The sequence below is a fragment of the Trachypithecus francoisi genome, unplaced genomic scaffold (assembly GCF_009764315.1).
Source record: "Trachypithecus francoisi isolate TF-2019V2 unplaced genomic scaffold, Tfra_2.0 Lachesis_group15, whole genome shotgun sequence".
In the NCBI taxonomy this organism is placed as follows: Eukaryota; Metazoa; Chordata; class Mammalia; order Primates; family Cercopithecidae; genus Trachypithecus; species Trachypithecus francoisi.
In genome coordinates, this window is record NW_022681460.1 from 13,907,074 (window position 1) to 13,929,723 (window position 22,650).

The following is a 22,650-nucleotide window of genomic DNA, read 5'->3' on the forward strand; positions in this document are numbered from 1 at the left end:
TAAATGCTGGGTTGACCTGAGAAGGCAGGTGTTCCGGGCAAAAGGACCATCACCTGCAAAGGGACAGAGTTGACAGAGCATGATCTTTTCAAGAAGCCCAAGGTGGCTTTTTGTTTCTGTTTTTCTTTTTTGGCTGGAATATAAAATGGCAAAAAAAGGAAGTTGGAGAGGAGTGCAACGTTAGGGAGGTCCTGAACTGGGTTTAAAAATAGGCATGATGGCATGATCACATTAGTGTTTTAGAACTCTCACTCTAGATACGATATGTGAGATTGATTTGAGGGAGAAAACAATGGCAGCAGTGACATCAGGATAATGACGATGGCTGTGACGATGACAATAGTGACAGCAGCGATCTGAGCAACTCATTGAGTATGACGGGGGCAGAAACTGAGTTCAGTGGCTTGAATAACACCTAAGAGGAGGAGTGTGCAACAGTGCAGACTCTTACTCAAGAATGTGGGTAGGAAAAAAAAAAGAGGGGTTAGAGCAGTAGGTAGTGAAAGATGGGACTGAGAGAAGGCTGTTCTTTAGGATGAGAAAAGTTAATGGTTTTGGTAAAAGAAAGGAGATTTTTAAGAAAAAAACAATTGAAGAAAAGACGAGAATTAACTAATGAGATGCTCTCGTGGGAAGTTGAGGAACTGGGTACACTCACACATGTAGGAGAGTTAACTGGGCATAGACTAAGAATCTCTTGTTTAAGGGGTGAGCAGGAAGGTAATTTTAGATGGATGAGAGGGAAGCTGGCTGAGTATATACTTGATAGTTTCTATTTTTTTCTGTAAGTAATGGTCTGAGTATTAAAGAGAGTGGCAATAATCAGTTATATGAACAGAACTGAAGTTGATATTTATACTATTTTTCACAGAGCGAGAAGAGAGAAGTAGGGTTGAATAATTTGTATACTACAAACAGAGGAAATACCTCTGTGCCTTATTTAACAATAAGCCTTTTCCCCAAATCCATTTACAGTATAGTTTATTGCTAAATCATGTGTAAATTCTTAACTATTGATTAATATTCTTACATTAGCTATGTCTTCCAACATTTTTGCTTTTTGCAATGCTTCAGAAGGACAAAGCCTCCTCCAGGCCCCATGTGCTTTTCGATGTTAAAATTCTGCAGGAGAGTGTTTCTGCCTTCATATTGATTCATTTGTCAAGTAGTTATGGAGGGCCTCCATACAGGCATGATGCTAAAATGAGGAAGACAGTCTCTGTCCTCATGGAATGTACCGTCTACTGGACCCTCTTTTTTCAGCAAGCCCTCTTCTCACACAATTTCTCTACCAGCAGCAGAAAATAATGAGTATTCTTTTCAACGGAATTTCATTAAGTGAGGTTCATGCATTATTAATTTGTGTAGTAAGACAAAGCATTGAAGTTTCTCTATTTTGCACATCCAATTTTGCAGATTATTCATCTGAATAATGAGGTCACAGATCACCTAAAGAATCTTTCCATAATATTGGATCTATGAATCAAACTGGAATTCTGCTCTAAGAAATGACAACTCTGTGTCTTGTCTCTGGAAAAGACTATTATAACGTCTTATAAAAGTATTTCATAGCGGCCGGGTGTGGTGGCTCACGCCTGTAATCGCAGCACTTTGGGAGGCCAAGGCAGTGGATCACGAGGTCAGGAGATTGAGACCCTCCTGGCTAACATGGTGAAACCCCATCTCTACCAAAAATACAAAAAATTAGTCAGGTGTGGTGGCGGGCACCCGTAGTCCCAGCTACTTGGGAGGCTGAGGCAGGAGGATGGCGTGAACCCAGGAGGTGCAGCTTGCAGTTAGCCAAGATCATGCCACTGCACTCCAGCCTGGGAGACAAGAGTGAGACTCCGTCTCAAAAAAAAAAAAAAAAATTTCATAGCACATACTTTTGATTAAGTTGTACCAATGTACTTCCTCTCACTTTAAAATGAAATGAGAATGTTTTAGAATATTGCAAATGTATTTGATTTTTTCATACTACACATATATTTACCTTTAAAAAGGAATTAATAAAACAACAATAATATTTAACAATAAAGATAAAAGCCAAAGGAACTTAAAAACTCAATTATTTGGAATGCATGGGAGACTATGAACTATTAAATTTTCAGGTTAATTGATAGCGATTCAGAAATCTCTTTGTTTAATGAGTTTTTATTGGAGAAGTGCTATCAAAAACCACCTTTCTCCTTTGGAAATTATATTGAATTCAAGTCAATCTTCTTTGACATTTGAAGATTTTTCTATGCTTACGAATATAACCAGAATATTATTAGTAATATGCTTGAAAACGTAGAAAGTGTAGGAGATTGACATAAATATATAATGGCATTCAGTTGCTGTTGTTTCCCTTAAGTTCTTTATTTAAGTTTGATTTTTTTTAAGTATTGCCAATTTAGTTCTGAAAATAAGGGGTAGAGAAATCAATATCTCCCATGGACTCTAAGTGACTCTCCACCTTTTACAAAATATTCAAACAATAAAATTTTGTTTTATTTTTAGTAGATAAGCATTTAATAATTACTAAAAGTAGCATTTTCTTTTGGGATTCTGGGCCTGTCAGGCATATTTTTAAGTAAAATGTTTCAATAATTTTATTAACTTATTATCTACTTTTGTTCAGAATATTAGGGCCTCCATCTTAATATTCAAAAATGGAAAAAAACTTATAAGAAAAAGATGTTCACTATGCTTTGAACTCTTATGTTTTCATTTCTCATTAAATCCAGTTAAAATAAAAAACAAAACTCTCGTTAGCTTGTGAAGCAGTGAATTATCCAATTCTCCAGATAAGAGAAAAGCTGTTTGAACTTCTCACATATCTCCTAATCTTCAAAGCCTTAAAATTTGTTATTTTCGGGTACTTTCCTGCCAACCTTATTTTAGATGGAAGCTCATTTCTTTGAAAGTTGCTATCACTGATTTCTAACTGAAAAACAAAACACAAAGCTTGCTGATAGCCGAAGTCCCCAAATGAAATAGCATTAAGGTGTTCCATAAAGATGTTTAGGAACCACAAGGTACATTGTCAGCAGTGGGAAAAACTAAGGAGTGGGTGACAAAGCATCTCTGGTCTCCTTTCAAAATTAGTCAGAAGAGAAAATGTATTATGAAGAGAGATCTCTCTATCCCATATTGTCAAATGTCAATCACAGTAATTAAGGACTGAAAAGTAACACCCATAATTCATTTGCAAGGAGATCGTTTTTTATAATTAATGGAGTAAAATCTAATAACATAGTCATGGTAAAAGAATCTCTATCACATAAAGTATAAAGAATAACACAAAGAGTTCTCACAATAACACTACCCCAAAAGACTCACTGTCAACTTTATATCGTGTCTCTTTCCAGATGTTTTTCTAGGCATGTCAAAACAAATACTTTTTAAAAGGATTGTAACATGAATATTATTTTAAAAACTACCTTTTAAACTTAATATAGTATTGCTCTTATTTCTAAAAATAAATGTAGAGCCACATTACTATATGTATGATATTCTTATATGCAGATAATACATAATTTTTTAACTGATTCTTTATTGATTGACATTTAGATAGCCTCTAGACCTTTGCTCTTATAAGCTCAACGATGCAAAACATGTCTGCATCTCATGCATTTATGAAATTATTTCAGGATGCATTTCTGAAAGTGGTAACACTGTGGAAATGGACATGTATAATCTACGTTTTGATACATATTTACAAACTGTACTTCTAAATGCAGTTATTGCCTCCAATATTGCATAAAAGTGCACATTTCTTCAACATTCCTCATTATAATATGTATTGTATTTCATCTTCATCTTGCCCAATGAAATTCAGTTTTAATTGGTTTTTGATTATGAGTGAGGCTGAATAGATGTCCATGTGCTTATTGGACATTTTCACCTTTTCCTGCTCTCTTAGTTTCCCAATGTGGCGTCTCTTTTTCTTTCTTCTTCTTACACTTATTTGTAAGAGTTCTTCTGTTCATTCCATTAAGTAGGTATGTGCCTATCAGATGTTCAGTGAAAAGCCTGGACCAGTGTTGTAAACCTGAGAGTCTATGGGATGCCTTGAAAGTCCGGTGTCAGATGTGATCACCTATGAGGAAAGTTTAGAAAGTAAGAAGAGGTTCCAGGGAAAAATCCAGGAAAACTGATATTTGAAAGCTGAAGAAAGGATGAGAAGTCAGCAAAGAATACAGAGCAAGAATTGGAGTTTGTTTTGTTTTTTGAGATACAGTCTCGCTCTGTCACCCAGGCTGGAATGCAATGACACGATCATAGCTCACTGCAGCTTTGAACTCCTGGGCTCAAGTGATCCTCTTGCCTCAGCTTCCTTAGTAGCTGGGACTGCAGGTGCATGCCACCACACCCAACTAATTTTTTTTTTTTTTTAGTAGAGATGGGGTCTCTCTGTGTTGTCCAGGTTTTTCTCAAACTCCTGGCCTCAAAAGATCTTCCAGCCGCAGCCTCCCAAAGTACTGGGCTTACAGGTTTAAGCCACCTCCTGGCCAGCAAGAATTGTTAATAAGGCAGAAAGGGTGCCAAAAGAATATGGTGTCACAAGAGAAGAGACTGTATGAAAATGGAGAAAGTGGTTGATGATGTGTAATTCTGCTGAGAGGTCTAAAAAATGTGTGTGGGGTTTGGCTGCTTGAAGGCTACTGGCAGAAAGCTGGGGGAGGTAATGGTGCAGACATTAACTGTCAATGGGTTAATGAGTGAATTGGATCCTAGATGGCAGGGAGAGCATACATAAACACTTCTTTCAAGTAGCTTCACTGTGAAAGTAGAGTAGAGATAGAACACAGTGGCTGGAGGGAGAGCCTGGGTCAAGTTTGAAGACAGAAGCTCACTATGATGGCAACAATCCATTGGAAGAGATGCTGTGTTGCGGGAGAATGATGGGAAAACCGAAGGAGGCAAGTTTTTAAGAAAGCAAGACAATATGGGTTTTAGCAAAAAGATGGACTCCTGTGAAAATCTCTGGCCAAGCTTACCAACGACCTTCATACCAAACCTAATGAAGATTTGTTACTTTTCATCTTACTAATATACCCAATACATTTGTCTACTTATTCCCTCTACTCCTTGACTTCTCTTTCCTGGTTCTTTTCTGTCCTTTCTAAGTGCATCTTCTAAACCTCTTTGGGGGCATCTCTTCCCTGCCCATCCATTCTTGGTGTGTTTCAGCACCCTATCTCTGGTTCATTTTTCTTCTCTTTCTGCATGCTGTCCCTGGGTGATCTCTTTTGGACTTATGAATAAACTATCATTTATATGTCAATGGCTTCCACATTGAAACCTAATTCCAACCTCAGAAATTGATCTTATAGCCAATGGCGTGATGGACAATTTCACCCAAATATCCCACAGGAACCTAAAACTCAAGGATCCCAAACTGAATTCATCACACTCTCTGCTTTAAGATTTGCTTCCTATATTCTGTTCTCTCAGTTAACGATACTGTCAACTACCAGATGCTATATCCAAAAATTTATTTAATTCATTCTTTATTGATGACATTGAAATTTCCTCTAGATCTTTGCTCTTATAAACTCAATGATGAGAAACATGTCTACCTATGATGTATTTGTATCTCTTCTCTTAGGCTTGTTGATGCCCTGATTTTGAATAAGAAAAAAATGCTTGAATTCAGAGATAAGGTAAAAAGTTTAGGAAACATTTGGCAAAAAACTTAAGATAAAATTATAAAAAGTTAGTGGGAAATAAATGGAATCAAAATTTCTCTCTTTTCACTTCAAACTTGTTAAGTTAAATGGCGAGGCATTAGCTAACTCTCTGTATCAGTTGTCTGTTCATGAGAGAAGCAAGAAAAACAATTACTGATTGTCACTTTTTATTTTAAAATGCACTGTGTGGGTTTATTTTCCAAAAATTATGAGAAGTACATCAAATTACGAAGAACAGAAAACAACATTAATACTTACGCTGATTCGAGAACAATAATTTGCCAATATTTTTCTTCATCATAGACATATATATATCACCAAGAACCTTGTGATAAGTGACAAGTACCAGCTCTTTGCAAATAAAATGTTTGCTCTAACTTTTATTGATCAAAAGGCACTAAAAAGTTTACAAAATAGCTATGTCTGAGATTATTAAAGTGCTTGGCCAAGCTAAGCTTCTGGTTCATACTCAGTACTCAAATATTAGTTCGAAGTTCAAATATACGTGGGGGAAAATTCAGTTTCAACTGTAAAAAATATGTTTGGGTGCCCTCCAGATACACTTTTTGGTACCTGTTGTTTCATGTCTGCAGACACTGGCTCTCACATTTTATTGCATCTTATTATTGTCTTGCCTCTGCACACACATACAAAAATGCCAGCCTTTGCCCAAAACATAGTCACCTGTGACTTGACAGGGAATCTCAGAAATGGCAATTGTGACACAAAACACATTGGTCTATCAGGTGGTATAGGGAAAAATCAAATAACTAAAGATTCATTAATGGTTAATTTAATAATGATAAGAATGGAAGTGATAAAAATGAGTCAATGTGATAAAAATTATTTTTGTATTAATAATCTAGCTATTTGCTTCAACAAGAAAGGGTACCCATTTTAAAGGGGATCAATTTCCATTGAAGCTGGAATCTGTGAGATGAAAATCTTTAGGTGGGGTTGTTTGTAATTTTCCATGACAAGAAGCACCAATAAAAGAGCTAATGTACAGCTAAAAATAAGAGGTGCTTACTTAGCACCTACCACTTCCCACATCATGCAGGATGCTGAGAATAGGGTGTCCCAAGTGCTCTGGGCCTGGAAGTGAGGGAGCGTGAAGCAGATGACAGATCCCAGATAACTGAGCAGAGAATCAGTTATGGAGAACACAAGGCACAAGCCCCCTTCCTAGAATCGGGGTAGCATAAATCTAGCTTCTAGAGTTGGAGTACTTACTTCTTTATTTATAAGGTAGGGATTTTGAACAAAGGAACAATTTGCCAAATCGAGGGAATAAGTAGAACCAACCAAACAGCCAGTTTGGCCAAGTTGCCTTTGGTCTTTAGAATTCCAGAGGGCCTGAGAGAAAGGGCCATGGCATCCAGAAGCCAGATGTAACAAGCAATCTGGTTTTTGTACGGTATCTACACGAGTATACTCTTTCTCGAGTTCCAAGTCACTAGTTTCAGAAAATATGGACTTATTTCTTGGATATCTTTCCTAGAAAAACTTTTATTATTACCTTCCCTCTTCTAGTTCTCATGATACAAGTCTCTATAGACACACTTAATCACTAGAAAAAAAAATCTACAAAATTTATCATCTTTCCCTGTGTACAGATACACAACATTTAGTTTGTGCAGCACATATACATCCTGAGCTTTCTGCCAAACAACCACGAATATCCACTTCCTCAACCTATAACTGGGCAGGGGACTTCCCTCCTCTGGTTCAATGGCCTTGTGGCCTTGTCTGTCTGTGGCTCAGGCACTCATACCACACCCCAAGTTCTTGGGTGGCTTTCATTGCCACTGTTTGTGCAGTTTCCACTCCTCCACAATCCAGTGTAGATGTATCAGGCATACGGGTTTACTCAGTTCTCTTAGAGATTTGGTATAGAATGTATTCTTATTCTTGGAATAAGAAGCACTAAAGCTAAAAGGGTAGCCAGCTCAGATCTGCCCAGTTTATCTCCGCCACTGTTGCTCTTCCTCCTGACTTTGAGGAATAGAAAATAACTACAAAGAATGGAAACAGTATATATTTCGTAAGCACTTACTTAGTATGTCTTATAACCAACACTTTAAAACTGTTTCCTTTTTAATTTTCATCCTAACACAACAAGAAGAGACATGTGCAATACAGTATGAGTGCTGATCAATTATCATTCTTCTTTTCCCAAGATATAAATGAAGGAATACTCATAGCTAGTTGATCGATTAGCAACAATTCAGAAATGAACAGTCAGGCCATTTCTTGTAGCTAGTCATTTCTTTGTGTAACAAGAACTGAAGGCAGCAGTTAAAAGGGAGGTGCAGTAAGGAGTGTTTTATTATTCATTGTTAGCACTTTAACTCAAAGTAGCTGACAGAGTGAAGCACAGAGGGATGGAAACACAGGATAGATGGGCTGTGATGAGTGTGAGAGAGGAGGCTGGTGCTTGAGGCCATTCCTGGTCTGGATGGAGCCCTGCATTGGAGGCAGAGCTGACCATAGAAGGTCACTGAAATGCCAAAGAGGAGGTGGTGGGACTCTGAAGATGCCGCCCATCCCTCATGCTAGCTCTCCAATATCTCAAGCTGTGAAAGTTATGATAAGGTTTAAGAATGTTATGGGCTATTAGATTGTTACCTTCCAACACTTAACATTTTATGATTCTAAAATATTTCATTAGTTGCTTTCTAAAACTTCACCTAAAGTATAAACTAGTCACATTTTTGAAAGGAATTAAGAAACAAACTTGTTGAATGCCTATGTGTCAAGCATGGTATTAGGCAACGTACACATATTATCTCATATAAGCCCACAATGCTGTGATGAAGGAGTTATCTTCCCATTTTACGGGTGAGAAAACAGACTCAGTGATTAACTGTCTTACCTAATATCTCACAGCTCTATGTAACAGAGAGTGGAGATCTGATTCAGTGATCATCCTCTTTCTATCACATTATGATACCTCTATGAAAACACCACCATATGTAAGACCATGCATGAAACCAGGGATATTTAAAGGGAGACAGACAGAGGTAGCTCTAGAAGCTAAAGAAAAATTTGAATAGTTGTGTAATTTTCTGGGAAGGGACAATTTATAGTTTTCATCATATTCTCAAAGGGTTAATCATAAAATTTGAAGAACCACTGCACTCAGTGTATTTAGAAAACAACAGCCATTTCCCCCCTCAGTTCCACCATATGGCGTCATAAGCTCATTCCCAACATACTCAGTTTTCTCTGGTGATTGGAGCAAGGGTGGAAACCTTAGAAAGAAGGAGATTAAATAATAATGAAATATACAAGAGTCCATTTGGCTATGTGTGCTGTTTGGCGGCTGCCCATACAATTTCTGGTTATCAGCACACCCCAGGGGCTATCGTAGGCTCATTAATATAATTTTAGACTAGAAGATCCTTGGAGATCATATAGTCCAATTCCCTCAGTTTATGGATGACAAAACCAAGACCCTCAGGCTAGAGTGACTCACAATGTCATACAGCCTTTCACTGGCTTGATAATGGATTTAATATTTATCCAGTAATCAGTCACTGTTGGCCATCATCTGTGCCTCCATGATCAGTCAATGGGAGGAGGAAACATTGGGCTCATGCTCAAATTGACCCTTCCAGTCCTAGTATTGATCTAGCATAACCAGATACTATTTAGCTTTGGAGCTTTAATCAGATTAGCTGCGGTGGCACCACAGTCGTCTGGCACCAGAGTGGTCTGTGGACGATGTCAGGAAAAGTTGACATGATGCTGAGAATTCTTGTATTCTGAATTAGTAAACGAGAAAAAAGAAGATGCCCTTCTCAAATGCAGCTTAATGAGGCAGACTTTGCCAATTTTGCTAATATAAGGCAAGTTATAATGACAAAATAAGTAATTTAATTAGTCTATTGCAAATGAAAACATTCCATCCACACCATTATTTCAAAGCATTATGATTTCATTGATTTCTATTTCAGTGAAAATATAAGAAGGAACTTTTAAAAAAATCCATTAAAAAATCTTTAAACCGGGTGTAAGAGGAAACTGCTAAAATAAATTGCATTTTTAGACTACATTATAAAATTTCATTTTGGTACAAATTGATGCATGCTCCTAGTCATCTGACATGATCCTAAAGTACTGAAATAAATTACATATTTTAAATAAAAACACTGCAGAAAGCTTCATTTAAATTGACTTAAATGGGCAGGAGGTAGCATATGCTGTAGAGACAGCTCTGGAATGGGGTCCAGGGAGGTTCCCTGCAGCGCACTTGGCCTCTCTAGGCCTTACTTTTTCTTCCTGAAAAATGTGGAGGTCTGCCTGTGTGACCTTTAAGGCTTTTTCCAGCTCTAAGTTGATAAGCCTATGATTCTGTCATAACATTTTTATCCCTGAATATGAATTCAGGAAGCTTGTTCTCATTACAAAAAATAAAAGGGGTTGGGATTAGCCATATAAAAAGCAACATTACCAAAAATGGGTGGTGCAGATGAACAATTATAAAAAAAAAGTGGAGAAAAAAGAAATTAAATCAATATAATTTTGTTTAGTTTCCATGTTTTAAAGAAACAAATGCTTCAAGTAGACTTATTATAATAGTTTATCATAGAATCTTAGAATCAGAAGATATCTTAGAGGCTATCTATTACCATTAGCAATAAAAATTTCCTCTAAAGTAACACAGAGACAGGATTTCTATCTGTTGCTTGAATATTTCTATTAACTAACATAGGAGAAAGTCCACTTGGACAGGTCTAATTGTTACAAAGTTCTCTGTAGTAGTTAAAACCTGGCTTCCGGTTGCCTTTGCTGATTTCTGCTGCTCAGTTCTGGTGTATGTTGTTTCTCCATTGATCATGGAGGCCAAATTTTGCCATCTCATCAGGTCCACTCCCTGGTTTCTTTTCTTTCTTCTTGCTAATCTCTGCCAATTCCTGTTTCTCTTTTATAATTTTTAGAGATTCTTAAACACAATAACTGAGATTATGTATATATGAAATAAATGAGTTGACAAACTCATTTAGAGTAGAAATCAAATAGCACTTAAGAAATACAATCTAGCCCTGGATGAACAGATAATCTAAATTAGAAATATAATTAATCCAGGCTTTGGGGAGGCTTATGTTTAGGAAATATATATTCTATACCTAGGAAGAAAGTTGTAACTTCAAATTAAAGCAAAAATCTAGTTTACTTATTGCTGACTCAGTATCTCTTCCCTTAGTTGTATCCTATTTTTCTCTAATTTTCCTCAATTTTATCCCCTCATTGCCTCCCACATGATTGAATTCATTCAATATGAGGTCCCAATTAGTATTCTTTCTGCCTTAAGCTATATATTTATCTTAAGACTTTATATTAAGATAAATATTTTCGTTTTCTCCTTCTGTTCCACTTCAGAGGAAGAATTCTCTCTTCTCCTTTCCAAAACAAATTCTACATTTTCCACTCTCTCTCTGATTCCCACCTGCCTGCAGGAGGACCATGGCCCATTAAGTCCTCCCTCTTTTTCTCAAATCTTCCTTCTTTCCTGGCATGCTATAAATATGTTCTCAACATATTAGCAAAGCAGAAGAATGACAGTGTTGGATGGATAGTGGATGACGCTGGTGAGCCACTGTATCAACCATATCCTAATGCTACACTTCTTTCAACATATATTTATTTAATTTTTTGAACATATTTATCATAGGCTCTTTAAAGTCTGTCTGCTAAATCCTACATCTGGGTCATCTAAGAGTCACTTTCTATTAACTCTTTCCCATTATTGTGAGCCACATTTTCCTATTTCTTTACATGTATAGAATTTTGGATTGAATACTAGATTTGGTAGACGATATGTTATAAAGGCTCTGGAGTCTGTGTTCTCCCTTTGAGGAGTGTTCATTTTATTCTAGTAGGCAGTTAATTACTGGATGATCACCTTGACATTGTCTAGGGCAGATGTGTAAAAAGGTCAAGGTGTTCCTCAATTCCCTCTAACAGGGCAAGACTTAACTTTGAAAGATTATCTCCCCTTCTAAGGAATCTTGACACACATGTTTTTAAGCTTTGCAGAGAAGGGTATGGTATTAAACCTAAGGCATAGCCTTTCTAATGTTGCATCAGATGTTGGGGTTGATAACAAGGTGTGAAGATGTTAACCTGGCTAAGATGGAACACCAAAGTCTTCCCGTGCTGCTGTTCCATCTTCAACCCCACAGTATATAGTCACTTACTGCTAAGCCACAGGAGAGTTCTTCCTGAGCCTAGCCTTCAGCCCAGGATCCACGTGGGACCTCCACAAAGACCTCTGGGATTCCTCTACAAACTCCTTTCTCTCTAACAACACATGCAGGGCAGGGAAATTACTGAGATGACATTTGATCAATGAGCTGAATGAGGTGAAGGAACAAGGCATGTAGATAACAGAGGGAAGAAAATTCCAGGCATCAGTACAAAGGCCTTAAAGTGTAAATAGTCCTGGTGAATTTGAAGACACAAAGTGGACAGTGTCTGACTAGAGTGGAGTGAAGTAAGAGCAGCGGAAGATACATTCAGAGACATACAAGAGAGGGGGAGGAAAAGAGAGCAGCCTCGCAAGTCACAGCCAGGATTCTACTTTTACTCTGAGTAAAATGGCCAGCCATTGGAGGATTTAGAGAAGTGACACGATTACATTTAAGTTTTAAAAGGATCATGCTGTGTTGAAAATTAACTTCAGGGAACAAGGGCAGAGGAAAGGACAAAGAAAGATGTGAAATAATGCTGTTGAGAGATTATTGTGGTGAGAGAAAGAGTATAATGGTGGAGAAGGGTGGGAGGTGGTCAAATTTTGAATATGGAGCCAACAGGTAATGCTGATGGATTCGATGTAAAGTATGCGAGAAAAACCCTTTTGACCTAAGCAATTGGAAGGACACTATTACCATCTACAGAGATGGCAAAAGGTGCTGGAAGAGAATTACTGAAAAATTGGGATTTGTTTTGGATCTTCAAATTTGAGATGCTTATTAGAATCTAAGTGATACAATCTGTTGCATCTGAGCCTGGCGCGCTAGGGTGAGGTCCAGGTGAAAATTATCAGACTATTGATGGTATTTAAAGCCATAAGACTAGATTAAATCATTAAAGGAGTGAGAAGAGGAAAGAAGAGAGATCCAGTGTCTGAGCCTTACGACACTCTAAGAGTTTAGGGACATGAGGAGGAATAAACAAGATGCAGAGAAAGAGCAGCCACTTAGGAAAGTGAAAACCTTAGAGGGGTATGGTCTCCTGAAAGTCAAGTGCAAACAAAAAATGTTTCAAGAAAAATGGAGTAATTGATTGTGTCAAATGCCAGTAGGTCAAATTGGATGAGGAATGAGAACTGACCACTGTATGTGCAAGATGGAGTTATGGGTGATGCTGAAAGAGCTGTGTCAGAGGAGTTGTGGGGTGAGAGCCTGTTTGGGGAGGGAGGTCCAAGAGACGGGAGAAGAGGCACTGGATATAGAGTCCTCCCGCTGTTTAGAAAAGTTCTACTCTAAAAGGCAAAATAAAAATTGGGGTGTAGCTGAAGGGAGAAGTAGGGCGAAGAAGAATGAAATTCAAGACGGAAGAAATAATCATGTTGACATATGTGGGAAAGATCTAGTGGAGAAGGACATTTTGATGACGTAACATGAAGAGGGAACTGGTGGAGTAGTTCTCATGGGAATGGGATCTAGTGACAACATGGTGGCCTCAGGTAGAAGCATGGGTGGTTCACCCAGAGTAATGAGGAGAAGACAGAGAATGCAGGCACAAAGGCTTGGGGCCAGATGGTTCTGCTGGTGACATCTTTGGAAGTTCTCTTCTGATGCTTCTATTTTTAATGAAATAGGGGGAAAGGAGATCAGCGGAGGGAGACAGTAGAGAAGATATGTGTAGTTTTGAGAAGAGAGACTCATGATGGACTCAGGAAATATACCATGGCTTCTGGGCAGCACTAAGGATCCCTTGAAGTTAGTGATCACGAATGTAAAGTGATAACAGTCAGCATGGTTGTGTGTTTTTCTCTAGAAATGTTGGTCTGCAAGGGAGCAGGCCTCACATAAACTGGGAGTTGGGTTTAGTTACAGATGGAACTGAGGTTATAAGGAAGAAACTAATTTGAATGAAGGAATACACTCTTAAGCTGGTAGGAATAAAGTGAAGATAAAAGAGTAAGTGACAGTGAAAAGATAAAGAATTAGTGGATCACAGGCCCCTAGAAATTTCTGGGCCGGGCGCGGTGGCTCAAGCCTGTAATCCCAGCACTTTGGGAGGCCGAGACGGGCGGATCACGAGGTCAGGAGATCGAGACCATCCTGGCTAACACGGTGAAACCCCGTCTCTACTAAAAAAATACAAAAAACTAGTCGGGCGCGGTGGCGGGCCCCTGTAGTCCCAGCTACTCCGGAGGCTGAGGCAGGAGAATGGCGTGAACCCGGGAGGCGGAGCTTGCAGTGAGCTGAGATCCGGCCACTGCACTCCAGCCTGGGCGACAGAGCGAGACTCCGTCTCAAAAAAAAAAAAAAAAAGAAATTTCTGAAATTGGAATAATAAAGGGAGCCAGACGGAAAGACAGTGGCTGCTAAAGATGCAATACTTGAAATTGGGATTACAAAGGATATTCGGGTATTAGTAACGAGAAGGCTTGAAGATTTTATGGCTATTAGAGTGGTTGCAGCAAGGTGAAGAACAAGATCAGCTCAAATATTTTCCTCATCAAAGGCCTTCCCTGATTTCCCTTCTCCTCCTCTCTTGCTTTCTAAGTCTCATAATACTTTAACTACAATTCTTTATGACTCAATATTCTACTTTGCATTTGTTGTTATCTGGGTATGTTCTAGAGTTTAAGTACCTTCTGAGAATGTGTCAGAGTCATCTTTGTGCTCCTTGGCACCTACTAGTTCCCTGACTATACAACTATAAATAAAAAGAGCATAATATATGTTTATTAAGTCAAATATATGTTTATTAAGTCAATAAACATATAACTAATTATACAACTGAATATCAGTAGTAGCTAACACTGTCCCTTTGTTCCAAGCATTCTCTTAAGTGCTTCACACAGTGTTACCAAACTTCACATTAACACCTTCTTGTATATATTTTATGCTTACAATACATAGAGAAACTGTGAAAAGGGAATGATTTAAGTGTCTCACATGGAGGATTTCGTCAGCAGATGTGCATCAGGGAGCACATGATGACCAGGAGGTTCCCAACTAAAACAAGGTTAGGGTTTTTATAGCATAGGGTAGGGATCAGGAAACTTTCTGTAAAAGGCCAGATAGCAAATGTTTTAGGTTATTTGGCCATTTAGACTCGGCAGCAACTCTTCAACTCTGCCATTATAGCATGAAAGCTGCCATATACAGTACATGAACAAGTATGGCTGTGTTCTGACAAAACGTTATTTAGGGTTACTGAAACTTAAATGTTATATCGTATTCACACATCACAATATACTATTCTTTTTAATCTTCCCCCCATCCATTTAAAAGTATAAAACCCCCCGTTAATTCTGAGATGTACAAAACCTGGTGCAGGTCTTTGGCCCACAGGCTATAGTTTGCTGACTTCTGTGATAGCAAAAAGTCCTTGTGGTTTAGGCTTAGGCATCAGTTTTCAACTTTAATGGAAATGTAGGTTGGGCCCCTTTCCTGTTTTCATGTCTCTTGCTTGGGGTTATTAGCACAATCTCAGACACCACCTGAAAATTATTTTCTGACAGTTGTTTATAGGCTGGTCAAAATTTATCGGGTTGGAGAGGTGGATAGCTCCCCTCCCACCCCACCCCCAAATAAAAGGCACATAGAAGGTAAGGGGAGAAATTGGAAACCCTTTACTATGCTTATTTTTAGTTCTTCAGTAACACCAAAGTTTACATGAATTAAGTGACTCTCAAAGTGACAGAGCTGGAATTAGAATCATTGATCTATTGGGTTCTCAGTTCATTGGACATCCTAGAATATCACGTTGTAAAAGACACACTAATAATTAATGTCTTGCTTTGAATGTGCTTATAATACTTCATACGCCATGCACATAAAATGTTATTTATATATTTATTGGTTAAATGAATTAATATTTAAATATTGGCATGGTAAGTGAGTAAGTGTTCGGTATCTTTGTAATCAATGGGTAACTCATGCTTTTACATATGATAAGAGTACTCTTCTGATCAGCTATTAAAGAGCAAAAAGCATTTTTTTTGTATGAGTACAAATTCCATTTACATAAACTAGCCCATGACCTGCTACAGCTAAATCTCCAAAAGCTATGAGAGTGTGTGTGTGTGTTGGGGGGGGAACCTCTCAAATTTTGGTGAAAGTTTCCAGATGAAACACATTAAATGACCCAGCACTACATTTTCAATTTTCTACTCTTTAACTCACATTTTATAAAATATAGGACAGTTTGCGCAGCAATGATTGGGGCCTAATTGGGACAAAAGGCCTATTTTTTAAGCATATGCATTTGTTCCTTTTTTCCTACTTGATTCACATAACTCACCTTGCATAAAATATTTGCTCTTTCCTATATCCTTCTATTTATGTAAAGAAATGATGAAATGGAATGATGGTCAGCATGGGATTAGTTAGATCTTGTTGGAAGATATTATGATCCTCTCGCTGCACTAGGAAGCCATGATATGAAGGGAGTGGTGCATTTGGTAAAGAATGAATATCAATATGACCTTTCAGCTTTACCCTTTACCCAGTCTGACTTTCCCTCACCTCAGTGGAAATTCTATAGTCAAGAGTATTTTGGGGTTTTTGTTTGTTTTGTTTATAAGAGCACATACCACAAGATTCATGGCTTTTCAACTTAACGTTTCAAATATTTGCAGAATCACTTCCTCCTCTAATAAGGATGATACATTATTAAAGCTACTTTTTTTTTAAATTCTTGATTTAATTCTTGTTTAAATTCTGTAACCCAAGAGTGGTTCTTCTGAGTTAGAGTATCAACATGGTATTGTCTGCCCATGGTGGATAAGTAACAAGCAGAACTAGGAAAAGGAAAAATAAATCATGTTTCTTTTGCTTCTTTACAAGAGGAAATATTAGGCTGATGCAAAAGTAATTGCAGTTTTTGCCATTAAAAGTAATGTCAAAACCTGATATTACTTTTGCACCAACCTAATACACTGCTGCTTACAACAGCAGTTATACAAACAGTAACAGTAATTATAACAATCATAATATTTTGTATAAATGCAAATACTAATTTTTCCCCATTCCTTTTTCCCATTCCACTTGTATCTCCAGAGTAAATGGATACATTCATGGGTTATAATGTTTCTTGCACAAAACATTTCATAGTCAAAGGGAAGGGGAAACAGTTCCCGATAAGAGAATGTATTCTAAACTGCTCAGTGCTTGAGTACACATGTGGAAATTTCACTAACTTCGGGAAAAGCCATATGCAGATATTATTCAAGGTCATTTTAAAAGAGTTAGCTCCAGAGGCTTTTATTCTTATATCCCTTCTTGAGCAAAAATGCTCTTATTGCAGGTTGCCTTGTCGAGGTTATAGTTGTAATTATAAAGGAACAAAAAGATGACTTTTTTTTTTAACTCTGTCGTTTTAAAATTTTTTAAAAAATTTTCCAAACATGAAATGGTCACCCTAATTATCATTGATGACAAAGCTTCGTGGTTCTCATTACTTACCTTTGATGAAGGCCACCTGCGATGGGCTCTGAGGGGGCAGGTTAGTGGGAGAAACAATAGGTGATTAAACACTGCCACTCATGACTGACAGCTGCTTCCTGACATTCGGGTTAAGTCATGAGGGAGGAGACCTAAAAGGGGCAAAGGAGCAGGTTTACATGTGCTCTTCAATTATTCTTATGAGATTTATATAGCTCCATAAATGAACACCATGCTGTAATAAAAAATAAATGTCAAAATCAATAGAAATCCTTGCTGTTCAACTCTTCTACTTCTTGAATTTAAATGCAGGCAATTTAAAGCATTATTCTTTTTCTCGTCATAATTATTAATTTATCTGTCTTAAGGTTACATTTTCTGCATAATTTTGCTTGCAAATTTAACAATTCTTGCAAGATTAGAGTCAAAAAGAACAGAAAAATTTCTCCCGAATAAACAGTGAAGTCCAACAAAATAAAATGAAAGTTGAGAAGAATTTAGAAATTAAGAGAAATGGGAGGTCTTTTCATATTTATTTCTAAAATACTGATATTTCAGTATTCTTTCAAAGTCCAGTAAAGTGAGGGACCATAGCTCATAATAAATCTCCAGGGTTTTAATTTCTGGTCAGCTGCATTCGGATTACTGCATACTAATTTCCAGAAAGCCAAAGGCTGAGGGCAGGTTGGGTGAGAGGAAGCACACTGCTGAAGTAGAAATTAAACAGACCAGGAGTGATAAGAACCTCTGAGTGAATTTATATTAAAAAATACGAAGGCTAGGGGAACATACTTTTTTCTCTGCATAAAATTTCATGCACACATGCAGATCTCAAAGGATTCCTTTCAAAAACCAGATGGAAATGTGTTCTCCACAGCAAATGACAGAATGCAGCTAACAATCAGTTTATCAGTAACTCACCACTCAGGAAAAGCTCCCAAGCTTGGTAAAGAATCAAGCACTGTAAGAAGAAAACTTCTTTTATTCATTCTTTTTCTACTTTACGGCATCCATTCCATTTAGATAAATAGGCAGTAAACTACAGGATTGCAAATCAATATCTGATCATTTTTAATGGCAACAAGTAGTCAATTTCTTTAGTTGGCAATCAGACAAAGAAATCTGGAGCTACTTAAGGATGTTAAAACTTCAGGAATATTCCAAGTTCGTATTTCTTTACAAGAAAATCAGCATCTATGTCAATATTTATATGTGTGTGCTTGTGTGTTTATCAGCATTGAATTGAAAGCAGGAATGTATTTCTGTCTGTACAAGCAAAAGCAGGTATATGCAATGATACTAAAATGTAAAAGTGCTGCTTCAGGAAATGCCCTATAAATCGTGTTTGTTCTTAATATAGTACAAGAGAAATGAGGAGCAGTAAATTGCACCATGGGGTTCTGCCACAGAAGCATAATTTCAACTTTAACTATAACCTGTTCTTTCTATTTAGGGAAAAATAGGTGGAATCTGTGCTTTGTGTGTTATACACGGTTCTAAAATCTAGACCATGCAGTGATGGCATCTAACAAAGCTGTCCCAGATTTTTGTTGCGATTGCAGTGAGATCTAAGTGATAAAAATGCCGAATGGGGGTGTTCTCTATTCTGGACAGTCCCCACATTTCTATTAGCTCCTGAAGGCTGTCCCCATTTTATTGCTTCCTGAAAACCTCCTCAATATGGTTAGGACATGGCCCCAGTATGGCAGGATTTACCCTGAAAGGAAGGAGCAGAAGTAGGAGTACCAGAAATAGGACATGTCTCTTGCAGCAGGGCAGCGGTGTGGTGGGAGAGGAAGAGCTACCTTCCAGAAGTTGGGAGATTTTGGACAAGCTGGCTGTAAATAGTGTGCTCATTCATTCAACAAATATTTACTGAGATACTACCATGTAGAAGCCCTAGAGCAAGTGGTGGAAACATCATGATGAATCCTGGTCCTTGGCCTCCAATACTGTGGAATAGCTGGGAAGGTTCCCATACAGATCAGAAGTGGGCAGATAATTCTAATTCGGAATGATAAATAGGACCAAGGCAAAATTACATGGTACTGGAACTAGGAAAGGATACAGGAAGGGAGGCCAAGCCAGCCCTGGAGGGCTTCCCAAAGAAGTGATATCTAAGTGATACCTGAAAAAAGTGAGAGTTTTCCAGGATAAAGATGTGTGAGAGAGTAGGGGATGAGGTGTGGGGGAAGATGTTGGAAAAAAGGTATTCCAGGCAGAGTGAAAGAAAATACAAAGAATGTGGAAAGTGGAAAATTGTTCAGAGTGACTTCACTTTTCTTGAGCACAATGGGATATTCGACCCCAGGGTACAGGGGGTTAGGAGGTGATACAGGGCAGGAGATGGCAGCCATGAAGGTTAAGAAAGATTTAACAGGGGCCTGGTGAGCTGAGCCTGAGAGGAGACTGTCGGTCAGCATCACAGAGCCTTTCAACAGATAAGATGAGGGCTCTGGCCCCAGGCTAAGATTCAGGAGGTACGCCCTCTTCCAACAGGCAGAGGGACACATTACTGGGAAAGAGAATCTGGGCCAGGAGATGTTATTCCAAATTCAGTTCATCAAAGACTCACTCCAGTGGCATAACGATGGTTACTGAATGTTCAACTATTAAGTTACTTCTGACTACATTTTGCTGCCTTACACATGGTAACTGATGTATTTAAAGTTGATTTCAGTACAATTATTTTCAAAAAGTTCAAAAGTAAGATATTTCTGAAGGCAGTAAATAAGAGACTTCATCTCTTCTCTTTTGGATGAGCCTTCAGAGATCTGATTTCAATTTGTATGCCTTTAAAGATAATCTGACCTGCTTATTCACAATTCAGCATTAAAACCAAAGTAGGGTGCCTTCAGCTGTAGACAGAGCTTTTAGGAATCATAAAAACTGGTAAGTAATAAATTCATAAAATCTCGAATCGTCATCAAACTAACATTGCAGCCTGTAAACGTAAGCTTCACGTCAGTGGGTTCGTGGCACCTGTTGAGGCCACACACTTCTGCTTCTTTAACATAAGACAGTAGCCTTATAAGTAAGGCTTATAAGAAAGATAAGTCTTATAAGTTTGGCAAAGTTCTTATTAGAAGCAGATTTTCCCATGAAAGTAAGAGTTTAGATACCATTTAATTTTGGAATTCAGGATAAGAAGATATATTCTAGGATATGGTAGATCACTTCCCCATATAACATATCATATCTCCATCTCTGATGCCTTCCAATGTATCTCAGTGTTTCACTTACTTTATGTTACTGCATCCTTAGTCAGTAGTATAACTTACATAATCACATCTAACAAGAATCTTTAATTAAAATAATTGATTTTAAACAAGCTGTACTTTACAAATTATGCCAGTGTAGTTTTATAGTGTCAGATCTAATTCTTGGAATGATGGTTCTGTATAACACAATTTTGCCCTGATCATTTTAAAGGTTGTCCTAAATGTAATGAAGAGTTTCTTTAAAAGGCTACAAACACTTTTTGGTAAGCTTTTAGGTAGCTTGACAACAATAAAATTCTTTTCTCCCTGGAGGAGTAGACTTCAGATTCTTTGTTTTCCATGCCTATTTTCCAATCCCCCGTGGCCACTTGGAAAACAGCTCACCACTACACTGATGTTAGCGATAGTGGGGAAGTGGGAAATCAAACCCGAAGAGAGAGGTAAGCTTTTAAATTCTGCTGTCAAGAAGAAAAAGAGGAAGGAGGAAATATTGCTGCTACCCTCTTTTTTCCACCTTCCTTAGTCCAGGCATGGTGTGAAATCCCCAAGGGAACACCGCAATATGTTTTAGCTTTTCTCAGTCTGGCAAGGCCCCCAGGAACACACTGCATTGTTTATTTCAGATAGACCCTTTGCTGTATTCAATCCCCAGAAAACAAGCATGACAATTAGCATCCTTGCAGAAGATATTGGGAGACAGCAGGAAATTTCAAGTAGGAAATGCACTCGAGGGGAAAAATAAGCACCTTTTACAAAAAAAGCAAGGTGCTGATGAGTCTTGGCATTTGGATGAATTAAAATCAACTGGGATTTTTGAACACTTTAAAGCAGTGAGTTGAGGTAGGCGTTTCAATTTGCTATGGAAAAGAAGGTATACACTGAAATAGTCTTTAAGTAAAATTCAGAAACTATATGTGTATATATGAGTTTATGGGTATGTATAATAAATGTATATAATATTTGGAAACCCATAAGTACCTTATGTGGAGAGACTAAGTGAAGAAACATTCTTTCTAAAATGAATCACATATTGACATAAAAAAATCCCATTTTCTTGTTTACTTTGAAGGCTACCTCTCAAAAATGTAACATGCAGCCACTGGCATCTTTGCATCTTTGAACTCACTATTCCTTTTTCAAGCAGTCTGAGTTGAATCCTGCATTCTTGCCATATGCCAAGGGTTAGGCCATTAATATGTAAAAGAAGCTGGTATCCAGAGAATTGACTTTATAATTGGAGAACGCCAAAATAAACCTAACACTTTCTCAAACAATGCTACCCCACAGTATCCCTGTTCTCTTAGGCTATTAGGCCATGTCCAATTTTTCTCGGTCTGTCGGAGGATACAGCTGCCTCCATGTGCCAGTGAAGCTTTAATTATGGTGACTTTTCCTCCCCCTGGAAAGCCTCTTCCTGTGGTTTGAAAGTTTGAATTATTCAAGCCCATGTTAATACACTGTATTGAATGCTCTGTTTGGCCCACTGAGGTGCACTTGGAACTGTTCTTTTTCCACAGATTTGATTTCTCTGTCTCCCTTTTTCCTCCTCCTATCCTTTCTCCCTCCCCTTTTTTCCATTATTACAGGCAGGAACCAAGGACCACTTTGGTAAGCTTTTACGTAGCTTGACAAGAATAAATCATGGATTTTAGTGTAGCTAATTTCTTACAGAAAGTATGTGAAGTCACATGCAAAATAATCTCTCAACTAAAGTTTCTCAAGTAGAAAAAAGCTTTTTATCCTAAACAGTTTTTTTTTTTTTTTTTTTACTAGAAGTGACATAATTTATATACTTGGGTAGTCAGAGTTCCAGGACTTCTAAACATTTTTCTTTCAAATCCAAGCTATAAATTTGGTTTGACTCCTAAAATAGAATCAGTAAGAGAATTCTTGATATTTTCTGTTGAAGCTACATGGAAGGAAAGACAGTTAAAGAGGACAGGAAAGAATACAAGAATACTGTTTTTTAATTTTAAAATTATTTTTAAATTTTTAGTTGAATGACTGCTGTTTAAATACCAAAGTCTAGATTTCAGTCTTTGATTAGGTTTTTCATCATTTACTTAAAATATCATCCTTGGTTTTCCTTTATTCTAATTTTTTAGGTTTTGAACTGTCATT

General features: G+C 37.7%; 1 protein-coding gene across 3 annotated transcripts in view; it reads right to left on the reverse strand.

The window, feature by feature from the left end:
* The window catches only part of HS3ST5 (heparan sulfate-glucosamine 3-sulfotransferase 5), a 290,237-nt gene that overhangs the window by 206,480 nt on the left and 61,107 nt on the right, over positions 1 to 22,650 (reverse strand). The window contains exon 1 of one of the 3 annotated variants that reach the window (XM_033234349.1): positions 17,330 to 17,522. The exons of the other annotated variants lie outside the window; for them this stretch is intronic. The gene's annotated coding sequence lies outside the window, so the exon portion shown is untranslated. Of the gene's footprint in view, positions 1 to 17,329; positions 17,523 to 22,650 lie in introns of those variants that run through there. 3 annotated transcript variants of the gene reach the window in all.